This window comes from Elgaria multicarinata, chromosome 20, assembly GCF_023053635.1.
Source record: "Elgaria multicarinata webbii isolate HBS135686 ecotype San Diego chromosome 20, rElgMul1.1.pri, whole genome shotgun sequence".
Classification (NCBI taxonomy): domain Eukaryota; kingdom Metazoa; phylum Chordata; class Lepidosauria; order Squamata; family Anguidae; genus Elgaria; species Elgaria multicarinata.
In genome coordinates, this window is record NC_086190.1 from 11,585,001 (window position 1) to 11,600,306 (window position 15,306).

Here is a 15,306-nt window from a genome sequence, read left to right on the forward strand (position 1 = left end):
GTTACCTAGGGAGGTCTTCAATGGGGAGCGGTATATAAACATTCTAAATATATAAATAATAAATAAAAGAGAATTTCAGCAGGTGTCATTTGTATATATGGAGAACCTGGTGAAATTCCCTCTTCATCACAACAGTTAAAGGTGCAGGAGCTATACTAGAGTGACCAGATTTAAAGGAGGGCAGGGCACCTGCAGCTTGAACTGTGGTGATGAAGAGGAAATTTCACCAGCTGATGCATGCATACAGATGACGCCTGCTGAAATTCCCTTTTCTATGCAACTGTTAAAGATACAGGAGCCCTGTCCTCCTTTTCATAGGGTCACTCTAGCAATGAAACTATTAACACACACGCCTCCCCCAGTAAGGAATAGCGGAAAACAATAGAGATTGAACACAACAACACACATACGTAACACAAATAGATTCTTCCATTTCTACTCAATAATTAAAAGCTGGGCCGGACCAAGACATTTTGCTGCCTGAGGCAAAAGACAAGACGGCGTACCTTCCTACTCCATGTACAAAAGCTGACAGGGCTGGCAAATAAGTCTGCCTTCAACACTGATGATGGGACAACCTTCTCTACTGAGCTTGAAAGCAGCAGGCTAACATAGGGGGGCATAGATTATCCCTCTTCCCTCCCCATCCCTCTTTCCTCATGTGTCATGTCTTTCTTTTTAGAATGTAAGCCTGAGGGCAGGGACTGTCTTCTTTACTGATCAATTGTAAGCTGCTCCGGGAGCCTTTTCGGCTGAGGTGCGGGATAAAAATACTCCAAATAAATAAATAATAGATTAGGCCGCAAACCACGCAGTTCTCTCCTTGAACACCTTGCTGCTGCCTCCTAGTATCTGCCGCCTGAGGCAACTGCCTCATCCTATGCTTTTAATCAGGGCCAGCCCTGATTAAAAGCATAGGAATCTTGCCAAGACCCACCATAGCCGGCCTTAGACAAAATGGGACTCAAGAAACATCTTTGGCATCCTCTTCCTCTGTTTGTTCAATGCTTGAATACCTGACGTTTGAGGGCGGAACGGGCACTCTTGTAAATTTTCCTGGGAACTAAAAAAAAAAGAAGTTAACGCAGCACTGGCTAGCCAGGTCAGCCCGCCGCCTTTACCAGTGAAGAAGAACGGTTTGTACTCTTTGTTCTAGCTTTGAGTGGATAGCCTGTGACAGGAGCACATGAACAGAGCTAACTTGGTTCACCCAATTTGCCCGCCCCTAAATCTAGCTTTGCTTATCGCAGTACAATTTCCCCAAACTCAGGAGCCAGGGCCCACATTTTAGCTGAAGTCTGGCCCTTATTTCCTTGGGTGTAAGCCCCATTGAACTCAATGGGACTTGTTTCTGAGTAGATGTGTATGGGATTGCTCATTTAATGTCAGCTAACAACATGAGACCCACATGGTGTGTGTTTTTCTTGTACGCCACATATGCGTACAAGGAAAGGTTACATCAACTGGGATTGTTTAGCTTGGGAAAAAGGAGACTAAGGGGAGACATGATAGAGGTGTACAAAATTATGCATGGTGTGGAGAATCATAGAATCATAGAATCATAGAATAGCAGAGTTGGAAGGGGCCTACAAGGCCATCGAGTCCAACCCCCTGCTCAGTGCAGGAATCCACCCTAAAGCATCCCTGACAGATGGCTGTCCAGCTGCCTCTAGTATGGGAGAGCCCACAACCTCCCTAGGTAACTGGTTCCATTGTCGTGCTGCTCTAACAGTCAGGAAGTTTTTCCCGATATCCAGCCGGAATCTGGCTTCCTGTAACTTGAGCCCGTTATTCCATGTCCTGCACTCTGGGAGGATCGAGAAGAGATCCTGGCCCTCCTCTGTGCGCCAACCTTTTAAGTATTTGAAGAGTGCTATCATGTCTCCCCTCCATCTTCTCTTCTTGTGGCTAAACATGCCCAGTTCTTTCAGTCTCTCTTCATAGGGTTTTGTTTCCAGACCCCTGATCATCCTGGTTGCCCTCCTCTGAAGACACGTGAATGTTCAGAGGAGAACATTCAGAAGAGAACATTCACATTCAGAATGATAGGGAGACATTTTTCTCCCTCTCTCAAAATACTAGAACAAAGTGATTGGTGGGAGATTCAGGACAAATAAAAGGAAGGACTTCTTCACACAGCGCAACAATCTTTGTCTAGGGAGGCTTCCAGATGAGTTTTTTTATCATGCAATTCCCCTGCCTCATTAACAGGATTTTTCCGAGGGGGGTTGGGAAGAAACAGGATAACCCTTCCATGTTTTCCCACCTCTTCTTTCTCCCTCTCTCAAAATACTAGAACCCCGGGGTCATCCCATGAAGCTGATTGGTGGGAGATCCAGGACAGATAAAAGGAAGGACTTCTTCACACAGCACAGAGTTAAGTTATGGAACTCACTGCCACAAGATGTAGTGATGGCCACCAATCTGGATGGCTTCAAAAGGGGGTTGGATAAATTCCTGGAGGCAAAGGCTATCAATGGCTACTAGCGCTGAGGTTGTGTGCTATCTTGAAGCAATAAGCCTGTGTGCACCAGTTGCTGGGGAACATGGGTGGGAGGGTGCTGTTGCACCATGTCCTGCTTGTTCATCCTTGGCCGATGGCTGGTGGCCACTGTGTGAACAGAGTGCTGGACTAGATGGACCCTTGGTCTGATCCAGCATCAGGGCAGTTCTTATGTTCTTATGTCCTTTTCTTTCTAGAGTTTTGATGCAAAGAAATCGAGAGTCCCTAAATAGATTTGATAATTGTACACTAGAACACACACACACACACACAGAGGCTGAGAGTTCAATCCTATGCAGGTTTAGACAGAAGAAAGTCCTGCAACTCCCAGCATTACCCAGCCAGCATTTTCTATCTAAACTTACATGGGATTGCATCAGAAAAATCATTGAAACCAGATTTAGTGAACAGAAAGATACAAGGAGCACTTCATAAAAGATCATAGAATAGCAGAGTTGGAAGGGGCCTACAAGGCCATCGAGTCCAACCCCCTGCTAAATGAACTATATCTACCACTCAGCCAGTCCACGGTAGAGGATGAAAGATGATTAAATCCAGAATCTAAAATCACCGACTGGTACCATTCACATCAGGACAGGATGCTACTATGCAAAAGAAACGCTCACAATAGAAACGATAACGTAGTAAAATACAGTAAAAAGAATGGCCATGAATAAATATAGAGCTTGGTCTTTTGCAAAGGACTATTGAAAAATACCATGTATGTATGAAGGATCAGAGAAGAGATATCTATTTCCCAACTTTATCAAAGCTTCCTGGAACTGGGGTTAGGGGTTCCCTATACTTCCATTGGGCAGCTCTTGGAATTTCACAGTCATTAATCGAAGCACACTAAGATCTCGTATCGGTTAAAAGGCACAGGGAGATCAGTGCATTTGGTCACTCTCTCTGCATCCTCTCGAAAGCAAAAATGCCACCATCACCCCACAAAAATGGTGGTGGAGATGTTCTAAAGCAGTACTTGATGGCTAGTGTTCAATTTCATCAGGGGTGGAGTGGGGGAGAGAAAAGGGCTACTCCTTTCCAATATGGCGGTTCATAGAACCATAGAATAGTGGAGTTTTAAGGGGACTATGAGGCCATCAAGTCCAACCCCCTGCTCAGTGCAGCAATCTACCTTAAAGCATCCCTGACAGATGGCTGTCCAGCTGCCTCTTGAATGCCTCTAGTGTGGGAGAGCCCACAACTTCCCTAGGTCATTGGTTCCATTGTCGTACTGCTCAAACAGTCAGGAGGTTTTTCCTGATAGGTTTCTGTAACTTGAGTCCATGATTCTGTGTCCTGCACTCTGGGATGATGGAGAAGAGATCCTGGCCCTCCTCTGTGTGACAACCTTTCAAGGACTTGAAGAGTGCTCTCATGTCTCTCCTCAGTCTTTTCTTCTCAAAACTAAACATGCCCAGTTCTTTTGCTCAAGTTTGACCTGTTTTTGAAAACCTGTTTAAGACTATGCAGGGCCAAAAAAATGTTTTGCTGCCTGAGAGGAAGGACAAGGTGACGTCCCCTCCCATTCCGTGTAAAAAAGTCAATATGACTGGTGGAATCTTTCTTCAACGCTGATGATGGGGCAACATCTACCACCACACCTGAAGGTAGCAGGCCAGCTTAGGGAGGGGGGGCAGGAGAGGCTGCATCGCACACAGTTTTCTCCTGCAACATCTTGCTGCTGCCTCTCAGTATTTGCTGCCTGAGACAACCGCTTCACCTTACCTCCTACTAGGGACAGCCCTGAGACTGTGCATTCAAAGTAAGTTGAATTTGTAGCCTTTTGCTGACTTGGTCCCTCAAGACTCTTCCTCTCCCCCACTGATGTGCCAAGGAACATCCCTAAATTAATAACACCCCCCCGAACAACAATCTTCTATGCTGTCTCCAGAGCAATGGAAGATGCTCTGACAGCCCTCCCCCACCCCAATTATCAATGCATAATCAGATTGCTTTCTGGCTCTAGAACTTCATACAGGGTTTAGGAAAGGTGCAGTGGCTGTTGCCTAGTTAACAGCTTCCGACGTAATGCAGCCAGCAGTTGGAGACAAGAGGAATGCATGCATAGTGTGCATATGTATGAGTATAATACCTGCATACACACAGGAGACAAAACTGGTATGTTCTTCTTTCTCTGGAGGTATTTAAAGAGAAGCTGGGTGGCCCTTTGATGTGGATGCTGTAGCTTCAAGAGTCCTACATTGAATAGGGGGTTGGACTAAATGACCTCCAAAGTCCCTATACTATGTTTCTATTTTGTTCAAACAGGCAGTGGATGCTGGTGACTCTGATGCCAGTGGGGTGATGAATCTGCTCCGGGTTTCAGTCAGAATCCTAAAGGAGCTATGCAATGATACCTCCTTTAGATAACTCCTTGGTTATTTCCTTTAGAATTCTGATTTGTTCTGACTGAAACCCGGAGCGGATTCGCCACCCAACTGGCATCAGAGCCACCAGCCTCCACTGCAAACTGCCTTTCAGATCTTTCATAGAATCATAGAATAGCAGAGTTGGAATGGGCCTACAAGGCCATCGAGTCCAACCCCCTGCTCAATGCAGGAATCTATCCTAAAGCATCCCTGACAGATGGTTGTCCGGCTGCCTCTTGAAGGCCTCTAGTGTGGGAGAGCCCACCACCTCCCTAGGTAACTGGTCCCATTGTCGTACTGCTCTAACAGCCAGGAAGTTTTTCCTGATGTCCAGGAAGGAATCGGGCTTCCTTTAACTTGAGCCCATTATTCCGTGTCCTGCACTCTGGGAGGATCGAGAAGAGATCCTGGCCCTCCTCTGTGTGACAACCTTTTAAGTATTTGAAGAGTGCTATCATGTCTCCCCTCAATCTTCTCTTCTCCAGGCTAAACATACCCGGTTCTTTCAGTCTCTCTTCATAGGGCTTTGTTTCCAGGTTTGTTTTTTACCTTTTTTTCCATAACTTACAGTACAGATAAAGTTCAGGTCATCAGGCATGCAAATTGATTATCACGTATACACCGTCTGTTATAAAATAAAAATTAAAAAATACATTGTCTGTTTAAACAACATTGCATATCGCTGGAGCTGCAAAATATGGGCCATGTATAATGTAATGAACGGCCCAAATGGAATTAGTTAAGGAAAGGAGGCTGCTGTTCTGTTTAAATTGGAAAACCAAACCGAAAAAGAGGAGGTGCCTTTAATATTTATGGGCTATTATTAGATTGTCATTAGGAGAGGAAGCCCAACTCTCCTGAAATAATACCTTGTTCCATCCGAAAGCCCCGATCCTGTACAGGTTTATTCAGAAGCCCACCAAGTTTGATGGAGATTGACTCCGAGGAAAATGTAGTGTTGGATGGCACCTTTTTGAGAAGGAGGAGAAAAATCCATCCATGTTTGGCGTTTGTACACCCTGATGCCCCGGGGGAAGCTCGGGGTGGAGGTGGGGGGTTGTCTACAAAAGAAAATTTTGGAACAAAAAAGACTTTATGATCCATAAAGTTTATATGTGTGTTTCTGGGAAGAGACTCTCTTGAATAGCAAATAGGTTATCTCTTAATGTTCCTCTTCTCTAGGAGGAATTTCTCTTTCTCTCCTCTCCTTTGTTTCCTGATCAACATAACCTTAATTCGCTGCCCTTGGGAAGACTGGGGGATCATATAACAGAGGAAAGACTGTATCCCTTACAGGGTGAAAGCCAAAAGCCTACAAATCTGGAGCTGGAAATCCCAAATTCAAATTTAAGTTTGACCAAGGAAAACTCATCGCTGGGATGGGGACGAGCTGAGCAAAGGGAGAGTTTGACTCTCTTGCCAGGATGCAAAGCCGTATGTAAAGGAGGGCAGGGCTCCTGCAGCTTGAACTGTTGTGATGAAGAGGGGATTTCATCAGGTGCTGCATGCATACAAATGACCCCTGCTGAAATTCCCTTTTCTATGCAGCTGTTAAAGATACAGAAGCCCAGTCCTCCTTTTCATATGGTCACCCTAGCTCTGACCCCAAATCTATTTCCCAGGGTGCTGGTTCTATTCCACAGAGCCCTGAGTGCCTATTGGTACAAATTGAAGTGTCACCCCACCCCTCAACATAATAGCCATTCAGGGGCAAAAACCCCAACAACTTTCTCTTCCCTGGTGTCTAAGCTCGGTGTGTTTGTGAAAAAAAACTTTTTGCCCCCATTGGTTTGGTATGATCTGAAGCAGGGTTTAAATTAATTTTTTTTTTAAAAAAAATGAGATTATTTGGATGAGAAATAAATTGGCTGGTTTTGCCTCCGGTGATGTATAAACAACAGAAATAGAAATAAATCCTAGTAATTCGCAGCATGTGTGGATCTGCGTCTTCTGGGCCTGGGCCCCGATTCGTTTAAAGGCCGAGCAACACTCCAACTTGCCAGGAAGTCAAATCCTTTCCTCTAAGCTCACACGCGGGCGTCTGTCTGTATATATGAAAGACCGAGGCACAGACGCAAAGAGCAGTTTACACATGCTCAGAGGCACCCTGGTATAGGAAGATTCTCTGGCCCTTTCTGCACGGAAGGATTATCCCAGGAAAATGGAGGGATCGTTTCTGACTGCTCCCGGGGTCCCCTGTGTGTCATTTGGACGTACGGGGATGATCCCGGGACAATCCCGTGGGGGGAGGGGGGGAAGGAAGGTGTAGAAACGGCCTCTAACACTGGAAGGAAGGAAGGAAGATAGATAGATAGATTCTGGAGCTGAAGAAATTAAATGTGCTGCCTGTACGGAAAGCCAAGACAGCCTACTTCCGAGTAACCGTGGCCAGGATCGCGCTGGAAGCCGTGCAGCCCCGATCCTGTGCCACGTTTCCCGGGGATCAAGACACCCCCCCCCCACGCACACACCTTCTGCTCAATGCGCCTTACTCGCGAGTAACAGCACCCGCTCCCACGGAGAGAAGTTTCATTGTCTTTTCCCAGCCTGGATCCCAGCCCCTTTACCGGTCGTGGCAGAAGCCCAGGACAACCAGCTTCCTAAAACGGGAAGAAGGTCGCAGCCCCAAAGCGCCCCCCCTCCTCCCCCTCCCCAACCCCGCTTCTTACCTGGTACAGGTGTGCTGTTGGGTGCAGAGCAGCAGCAGGGACGGCAAAATCCACGGGAAGAATTCCATCTTCAGCAATTACCAAAAAAAAAAAAAAAAAAGTCCCCAGCGCCGTTCAGACGAGGACGAGCTGCCAGATCCTAATCCGGGGGTAAATCCGGAGCGGGGGATGGTGAAGCGTTGCCATGCCCAAGGATGTCTCTTTCTGTCGTTCGCCTCCGGCTGCGGTAAGAAGTTCAGGGAGATCCCTGGTCGAACGGCGTGGCTCAGCAGCAATCCGGATCCCAAAAGCTGGGACCAAATCGGGGTACGGAGCGAGGGAGATCTACTCCGGGGCAATTCTCCTCCGCCTTACCTCTCCTTCCTCCGCGTCCCCTCCACGGCCCAAGGCGCCAGGCATCCCCCCACCCCACAAATGTGCCCCCCCACTCCACCCTTTGGCCAGCTTACTCCGAGAAAGCCAGGCCCCTTCTTTAAATAAATAATAAGAATAATAAAAAAATACCAAGCGGATCCCTTCAAAGCCGGAGGACGAAAATAAACCCGCTCTGAAAATTACAGATTTTGAGCGTTACCAAAGAGCGCAGCAGCTGGAGGAGGCGGGCGACGAAGCGCGTTTACACGTGTTCCGTTTAGAGGCGAGATTTAAAAAGAGCGAGCGAGAGGTGGGGGAGGCAGCCGAGGCCCGGGTTGGATTAGGAGGGGGAAGGAGAGATGGCAGATCTTGGGAGGGAAAAGACAAGCTGTCAATTTCAGGCGCGGTGGGTGGGTGAAAGAAGCCGTGCTTTCCCCCCACCTCCGCTCCACACACCACGCTCCCTTCAGATGCAACTCCGAAGGCGAGAGAGAGGGGGTGGGGGAAGGAGGAGAGGCAGGATCAGGGGGGAGGAGGCAGTAAGCCTATATACATCAGTTGCTGGGGAACATGGGTGGGAGGGTGATGTTGCACCCGTGTCCTGCTTGTGGGTCCCTGGCTGACAGCTGGTTGGCCACTGTGTGGACAGAGTGATGGACTAGATCAGTGGTTCCCAAAGTGGGCGGTATTGCTCCCTTGGGGGCGTTGGGATTGCATAGGGGGGCGTTAAGAAGCAAGGAAGCGGCAGGGGGGCGCTCGAGGTGTTCTTTTCCGAGAAGCGCCTCTCCAGAAGGTCTTAAAACCCAGGGATACTTTTATGGGAGAAGGTAGTTTGGTCCTAAGCCATGTAGGGGAAGAATATTAATACTATTTAAGAAGAGTCCTTTTAACGGTGAATTGAAATATTTCAAAAGCACCAAAACACTAATGAAGAGACATACCCTGCTTGGTGTGCCCCGCCATGCCGGCTGCAAAACAGAGGTGTTCGCTCTCTTTTCCCTCCATCCCTCGACAAGCCTGCGGCGGTGCTTTGGAATAAATATTCCATTAATTGTTACTGTTTTGAATTTTATTGTTATTATCTTCCTTAGTGGGTCGTTGAAAACCGCTACTCTGAATAATGATTTTTATAGTGTAGAGTAGGGGGCGCTGGGCATGAGTTTGTGGAACCAAGGGGGCGGTGACCTGAAAAAGTTTGGGAACCACTGGACTAGATGGACCCTCAGTCTGATCCAGCATCAGGGCTCTTCTTATGAAGATGATACTCCACTTTCTGCCAGATCCCAGGATGGCACAAATTTTTCAGTGGTGCCCTCGGGGCTTTGGGGCAGAAGCGCAGGGCCAGCCCACGCAGCAGAATGAACAGGGTTGGGGGCTCCCCAAGGGGGCAGGGGCTGGCTTACCTGATTTTGAAGTCGCTCCGGCTTTCAGTCTGAGCTCTAAAGGAGCTCTCCAAGGTATTTTTTGTGAACCGCCCAGAGAGCTTCAGCTATTGAGCGGAATAAATAAATAAATAAATAAATACAACATCACAGCCACCAGCCTTCACTGATTTCTTCATCAACGAAGAACCCAGTGGAGGCTGGTGGCTGCGATGTCGTAAGTACCTTGGAGAGCGACTTTAGAGCTCAGACTGGAAGCCGGAGCGGATTCAACACCCCACTGACATTGGAGCCACCACCCTCCACTGGAAAAAAAATGTCCATATAAAGACCTCCCGTTATAAAACCACAAGCCCAAAGTCTAAAAGTTCCTCCTTACACCACGGAAATACTCAGGCTGCTCCCTTGCTTAAACTAACCGTGTTCCTTTCCCATAGAAAAGTACAGTCCTAAATGTGTCTACTCCAGTTCAAATGATGGGCTTACTCCCTGGTAAATATAACTGCAGGCTAAGGTTTTCAAGCCTATAGACCCAGGGTTGGGGGATCAGTTTTAATACGGAGCTCAATGGGACTGACTTCTCAGTCAATGTGCATGGGGATTGGGTGGGATAAATCCTAAGCATACTTACTTGGAAGTAACTCTCATTGAAACTAGCTTACCTTGGAGTGAGGTTTCAGGGGTGGCTGGCAGATTAACGGTGGAGTCCCCAATTTGCATGCAGAAGGTGCAAAGTTAAGAACATACTAACAGGGACTGGCCGACGAGACCACATCACGCCAGTCCTTTTCCAGCTTCATTGGCTGCCAGTCCAGGTCTGGGCCTGATTCAAAGTGCTGGTATTAACATTTAAAGCCCTAAACGTCTTGGGCCAGGCTATCTGAAGGAACGCCTCCTCCCATATGTACGTGCCCGGACCCTAAGGTCATCCTCAGGGGTCCTTCTCCATGAGCCCCTGCCAAAGGAAGTGAGGCAGGTGACTACCAGGAGTAGGGCCTTCTCTACTGTGGCACCGCGACTGTGGAATGAGCTCTCTAGAGAGGTTCGCCTACGTTACACTCTTTATCTAAAGGATAATCTCATATGTACGTGCCCGGACCCTAAGGTCATCCTCAGGGGCCCTTCTCCGTGAGCCCCTGCCAAAGGAAGTGAGGCAGGTGGCTACCAGGAGCAGGGCCTTCTCTGCTGTGGCACCCTGACTGTGGAATGAGCTCCCTAAGGAGTTTCGCTTGGCACCTACATTATATGCTTTTAAACGCCAGGTGAAGGCCTTTTTATTCTCCCAGCATTTTAACAGTCTATAAATCAATTTTAACTTGGTGTTTTAAATTAGTAATTTTGCATTGCTGCTGTTTTTATCTGGTTGGGCTTTTATACTGTATTTTATATTATGGTTTTATACTGTTGTTTTATACTTTGAATGTTTTTAATTTTTGTGAACCGCCCAGAGAGCTCCGGCTATTGGGCGGTATAGAAAAATAAATAAATAAATAAATAAGCAATAATCCGTGTTAAACCTTGTACTGATGTAAGCCTCGAACAAGTTTAAAGCTTCTAGGGGGAGGCTGAGAACGCAACCCTCCAATCTCACTCCCTTAACGATGGTTAAGGAACTGGGAGCATTCCATGAACAACCTCATGTAACACTGGCCCCGTTCAGACAACACGCTAAACCATGCTGCTTAACCACAAAATGGTTAATGCATTCTGTTAACCATTTTGTGGTTAAGCAGCATGGTTTAGCGTGTTGTTTGAACGGGGCCAATGAGAACCTTACTCAGTGTTAAATGAGGGTGATTTAAGGAGTCTTTATTCCTGTATAAGCAGAGTATCTGTCGCCAAAAGAATCCAAAAACAGGATCGTACAGAGACCCATAACCAGGACATGAGTGCAACAGCACTCTCCCACCCATGTTCCCCATCAACTGGTGTCCACAGAGCGTCATCAGATGGGGGGAATCACATATCCTTAGTGTTGCTTTCCTCCCACTTCTGTCCTCCAATATTTTGTCTTTCTTCACACAGGGGAAGAAAGAGGAAGGAAAGCAACAGTAAGGAAATGTGATTCCCCCCATCTGATGTGGCCCATTCAGTGGCTGTTTTTATCGCGCCGCTTTTCCTGCACACAGCAGGAAATGGTGGCACATTCCGTTTTAAAAAAAAAAAGGTTTAAAGGGGTCTATTTTGTGACGAGAAACTCCATCAGATGAGCGTTTTATTCCCTTCTTTTTATTCAGTCAACAGACCAATAAAACATATGAAAACATTTAAAATACATGGAATTAAAACAGAGTATGATTGCATGAAGCCTCCTTAAAGTTCTGTACTAGAAGCAAAAGGAAGTCCTGCTCCTCATTCCCTGCAAGGGGAAAGGGGAAAGTTGGCTGTGCACTTGGCTGGCGTTTGCAGAAGCTCCTGCAGGCTTTGGCCAATCAATTTCAATTCCTTTTATTACAGACCAACAGACCAATAAAACATATAAAAACACATAATAAATATTTAAAATACATGAAATTCAAACGGAGTATGAATACATGAGCCTCCTTAAAGTTCTGTGCTAGAAGCAAAGGAAAATCCTGCCACCATAACTGATCTGGTAAGGATTGCGTGATTAAGAAATTTAGCAACTTGTTCAGTGGTATGCTTATCCTGACCCTGTAAAAGGGCCGACATAAGGGTCACGGACGATCGTCCAGGTAATCGTTTCGTGAAAGGATGGATAAGGGCTTTTCGTGCCTCCTGATAGACGCTGCAGTTGAATAGTACATGGGAGATAGATTCCACCTCCTCGTTGTTACAGGGGCAGCATCTATCTGATAGTGGGACTTTCCCAAATCTGTTTTATTGCACACTCGCTATTGGGCACTCGCGGATATTCGTGGGTCCCTCTCACGACATTGTTTGCCTCCCACGCACCTCCTGCCCTTCTTCACGCCACAAAAAAACCCACCCCAGTAAGCTATACTTACTGGAAGCTATACTTCTATTAACGCAGCCCCAATGGCTCATATTCAGCTTGCGATCTACAACAATTCCAAGAGCCTTCTCGTTTGTAGTATTGCTGAGCCAAGTATCCCCCATCTAGAGTCCAAAACATCTGGAGGGCACCAGGTTGGGAAAGGTAGTTTTAAGTTCTACTTTAATTGAAATGAAACTCAGTTGTGAGTCATAGAATCATAGAATCGCAGAGTTGGAAGGGGCCTACAAGGCCATCGAGTCCAACCCCCTGCTCAAGGCAGGAATCCACCCTAAAGCATCCCTGACAGATGGCTGATTAGGGAATAGTCGGGCGGGGAGGGAGCGCCCATGCCTTCATCATGAAAATAGAATTATCCAACAGGACAGGTTTGTGTGTGTGCATGTTTTCACTCCCGAAACTGGGGTGGAAAGATTTTCAAAGTACAACTCGCAAAGCAGACAGTGCAATTACTTCTTTTGGGGGGTTTATTTTTCCGAGGAAATGAAAGGACAGGCAGGGAGAGAAAGACACAGGGGAGAAAGTTGCTTCTTCTGCCTGCTTTTCCCTTTATGCTTATTTTTAGAGGGGTTTTTAGTACTGGTGTGTGTGTTTAAAAAATAGATGCTAAGAAAAAAGGGAGCAAGATGACAAACCCTGCAGAAATCTTGAGTTGGATAATCTCTGGAAATGCTCCGTCTCAGCGATGTAAATCTGTCCTTTAATCCAGGGAAAGATATGTTAACCCGCCCAGGGCAATCCAGTCCCTGCAAAAGCCAACGCAACGCAACCAGCTATGTGAATTCTTAATGGAAATGCCAGGCTCTTTGACACAGCCACTTAGTTTCCAGAGCTGTCACTCGGTTAAAGAAATCTCTGCCGATGAATCATGCAACTTTCCCCATTGATTAATTAATATGTATTGGAATGACTTGCATTAATATTCATTGAAGTAACTTGCAATAATGTTCCTTTTATTGAAATTAAACGTGCGCTTTGAAGCAAAGTTTTCTGAGATGATGCATGTATACTTCTCAAACGCACAGCAGGTACCGTTTTAGCAAGAGTGGAGTTGTTGGCCAAAGCATACGAACATAAGCCCTGCTGGATGAGACTGCGGGTCCATTTAGAGATTTATCACACCAGGGTTATACTGTGCAATCACTGCAAATTGCATGCAAAGGACTCTGAAGTTTTCCAGTTTATAATCTGCTTTGACCGTGAAATGCTCCCATGCATCCTGCTTTCATTGTGCTATAAAGCCAAAAGACCCGCCCTATTTCGGTACTACTTTTGGAGCAAATCATTTGTTGTTTTCCGAGCAGCCACTGGGGGCGCAGGAGCGGGATTTGATACCTTTAAGCTTCAAATTAAACAAATGCTTATGTCTGTGTAAGTTTTAAAGCTAAAGACATCAAAACTGGCAAAGTAATAGATATGAAGGAGAACTTTAAGCATACCAAATTTGAATCGGATTGGGTCATCCGTTGATTTTTTAATGTTTTTTTTTACATTTCTCCCCTTAAACCCTTTACCTGGTCTGCAAAGGATCTTAGGAACGCTGCTGCCCGGGGTGTGATTTAGCTAGCGACATCAACAACAACGACAGCTTAGTGCTGTAGGGGATAATTCGAGGGAAACAGGTACGTGGGATGAAAGACTTAGGGCCTTCCTAGACGAGGGTTTAGCCTGGTGCGAGGCCTGGGCTCCCTGCTGTGTGTGCAGGGAGTGATGCACAGGGGATCCCGGGGTCAGGCTGGGCTAAACCCTCCCTTGACCCAGGATAACAGGATCCGCTTGTGGCCTGGTTTTTCTAGCTAGTTCCGTGGCTTTTCCTGGCTGCTCACTTACTCAGGGGGTGAGCGAGTGGACGGACGGACGGGCGAGCGAGGGGGCGAGCAGGGGGCAAGCGGACGGACGGGCGAGCAAAGGGGTGAGCAGACGAGCGAGCAAGGGGGCGAGCGGGGGCATCATACATTGTGGGGGGGGAATTGGGGGCAGGGGAGAGCGGGAAACCCTTTTTTTAAAAAACAAAGACTTACCTTATCGTTGGTGCGCTCCTGTGCACATGGCCCCTTTAAGTTTTATTAAAAATGGAGGACGCGACGGGGCTTTCCCTTACCCCGTCGCGTCTCACGTGTAGAAAAGGGCGACGGCCCGAGCAAGCTGCAGCGCAGCCTCGCTCCTTCTCCTCTCCGGATTAACAGGTCGCTCTAGCAAGGCCCTTAGTCCAGCATTCTGTTCACACAGCGGCCAGCCAGTTGTCGACCCACAAGCAGGACAGGAGTGCAACAGCACCCTCCTGCCCATGTTCCCCTGCAACTGCTGGGCTTCCTGTCACAAGCTGCACGTCCTTTGTGAAGGGGAAATGACTCCTCAGAAAGTGCACGCTATTGACAATTCTTACATAGATTAAAAATAATGTGCACACACACACACCCCGAATTGCTGGCTGGGGGATGCTGGGATTTGTAGGACTTTGGGGCGGGGGGCGGGTCTAAACATGCATAGGATAGCCATACTTAATCAGAGAAACCACCTGTTTCAGGGCCTCACGAGTTTGGAACGCTCTGTACTCAGGAGAAACATATGACTTCCTCAGCACTGATTTTAAGAACACTCTGAAGTTTTTTATTCCAGTCCTCGGTTGGTTTACTGGCCATGCATGAAAAAACCCTTTTAGCAGCTGCTGGGTTTTAACTCATGGGGCTTCTCTAAGCGAGCATTTTATTGCACGCTCGTGATTGGCCGCTCGTGGAAGTTTGCGGGTCCGTTCCACGATGTCACCAATGACCAGGATGTATCCCCTGGAAATCCCACTATGAAAAGAACCACTTTTAATGTGGTAATATTCTGAAAAAGGAGGCTCTTCTGACACTAGATGGCACTGCCTCGATTGAAGTGAATGGAGAGGAAGTATGAACCGCTTCGGCCCAATCTGGACCCCCCCTGATCCGCTCCGGAACTGGGCTTCGGAGGTCCATATCGGCCCGCTCCGCTTCGGATCCGTGGATCCGTAACGGAGCGGAGCACACCCCAAAAACATAACATGTAATTTGGCCCTTAA

At 47.2% G+C, this 15,306-nt stretch overlaps 1 protein-coding gene across 1 annotated transcript in view; it reads right to left on the reverse strand.

The window, feature by feature from the left end:
* GABRD (gamma-aminobutyric acid type A receptor subunit delta) overlaps positions 1–7,613 on the reverse strand; it is a 45,683-nt gene extending 38,070 nt beyond the window's left edge. Inside the window, exon 1 of the mRNA XM_063145537.1 lies at positions 7,548–7,613. The gene's annotated coding sequence lies outside the window, so the exon portion shown is untranslated. The remainder of the gene's footprint in view (positions 1–7,547) is intronic.
* Between the last annotated feature and the right edge of the window lie 7,693 nt (positions 7,614–15,306).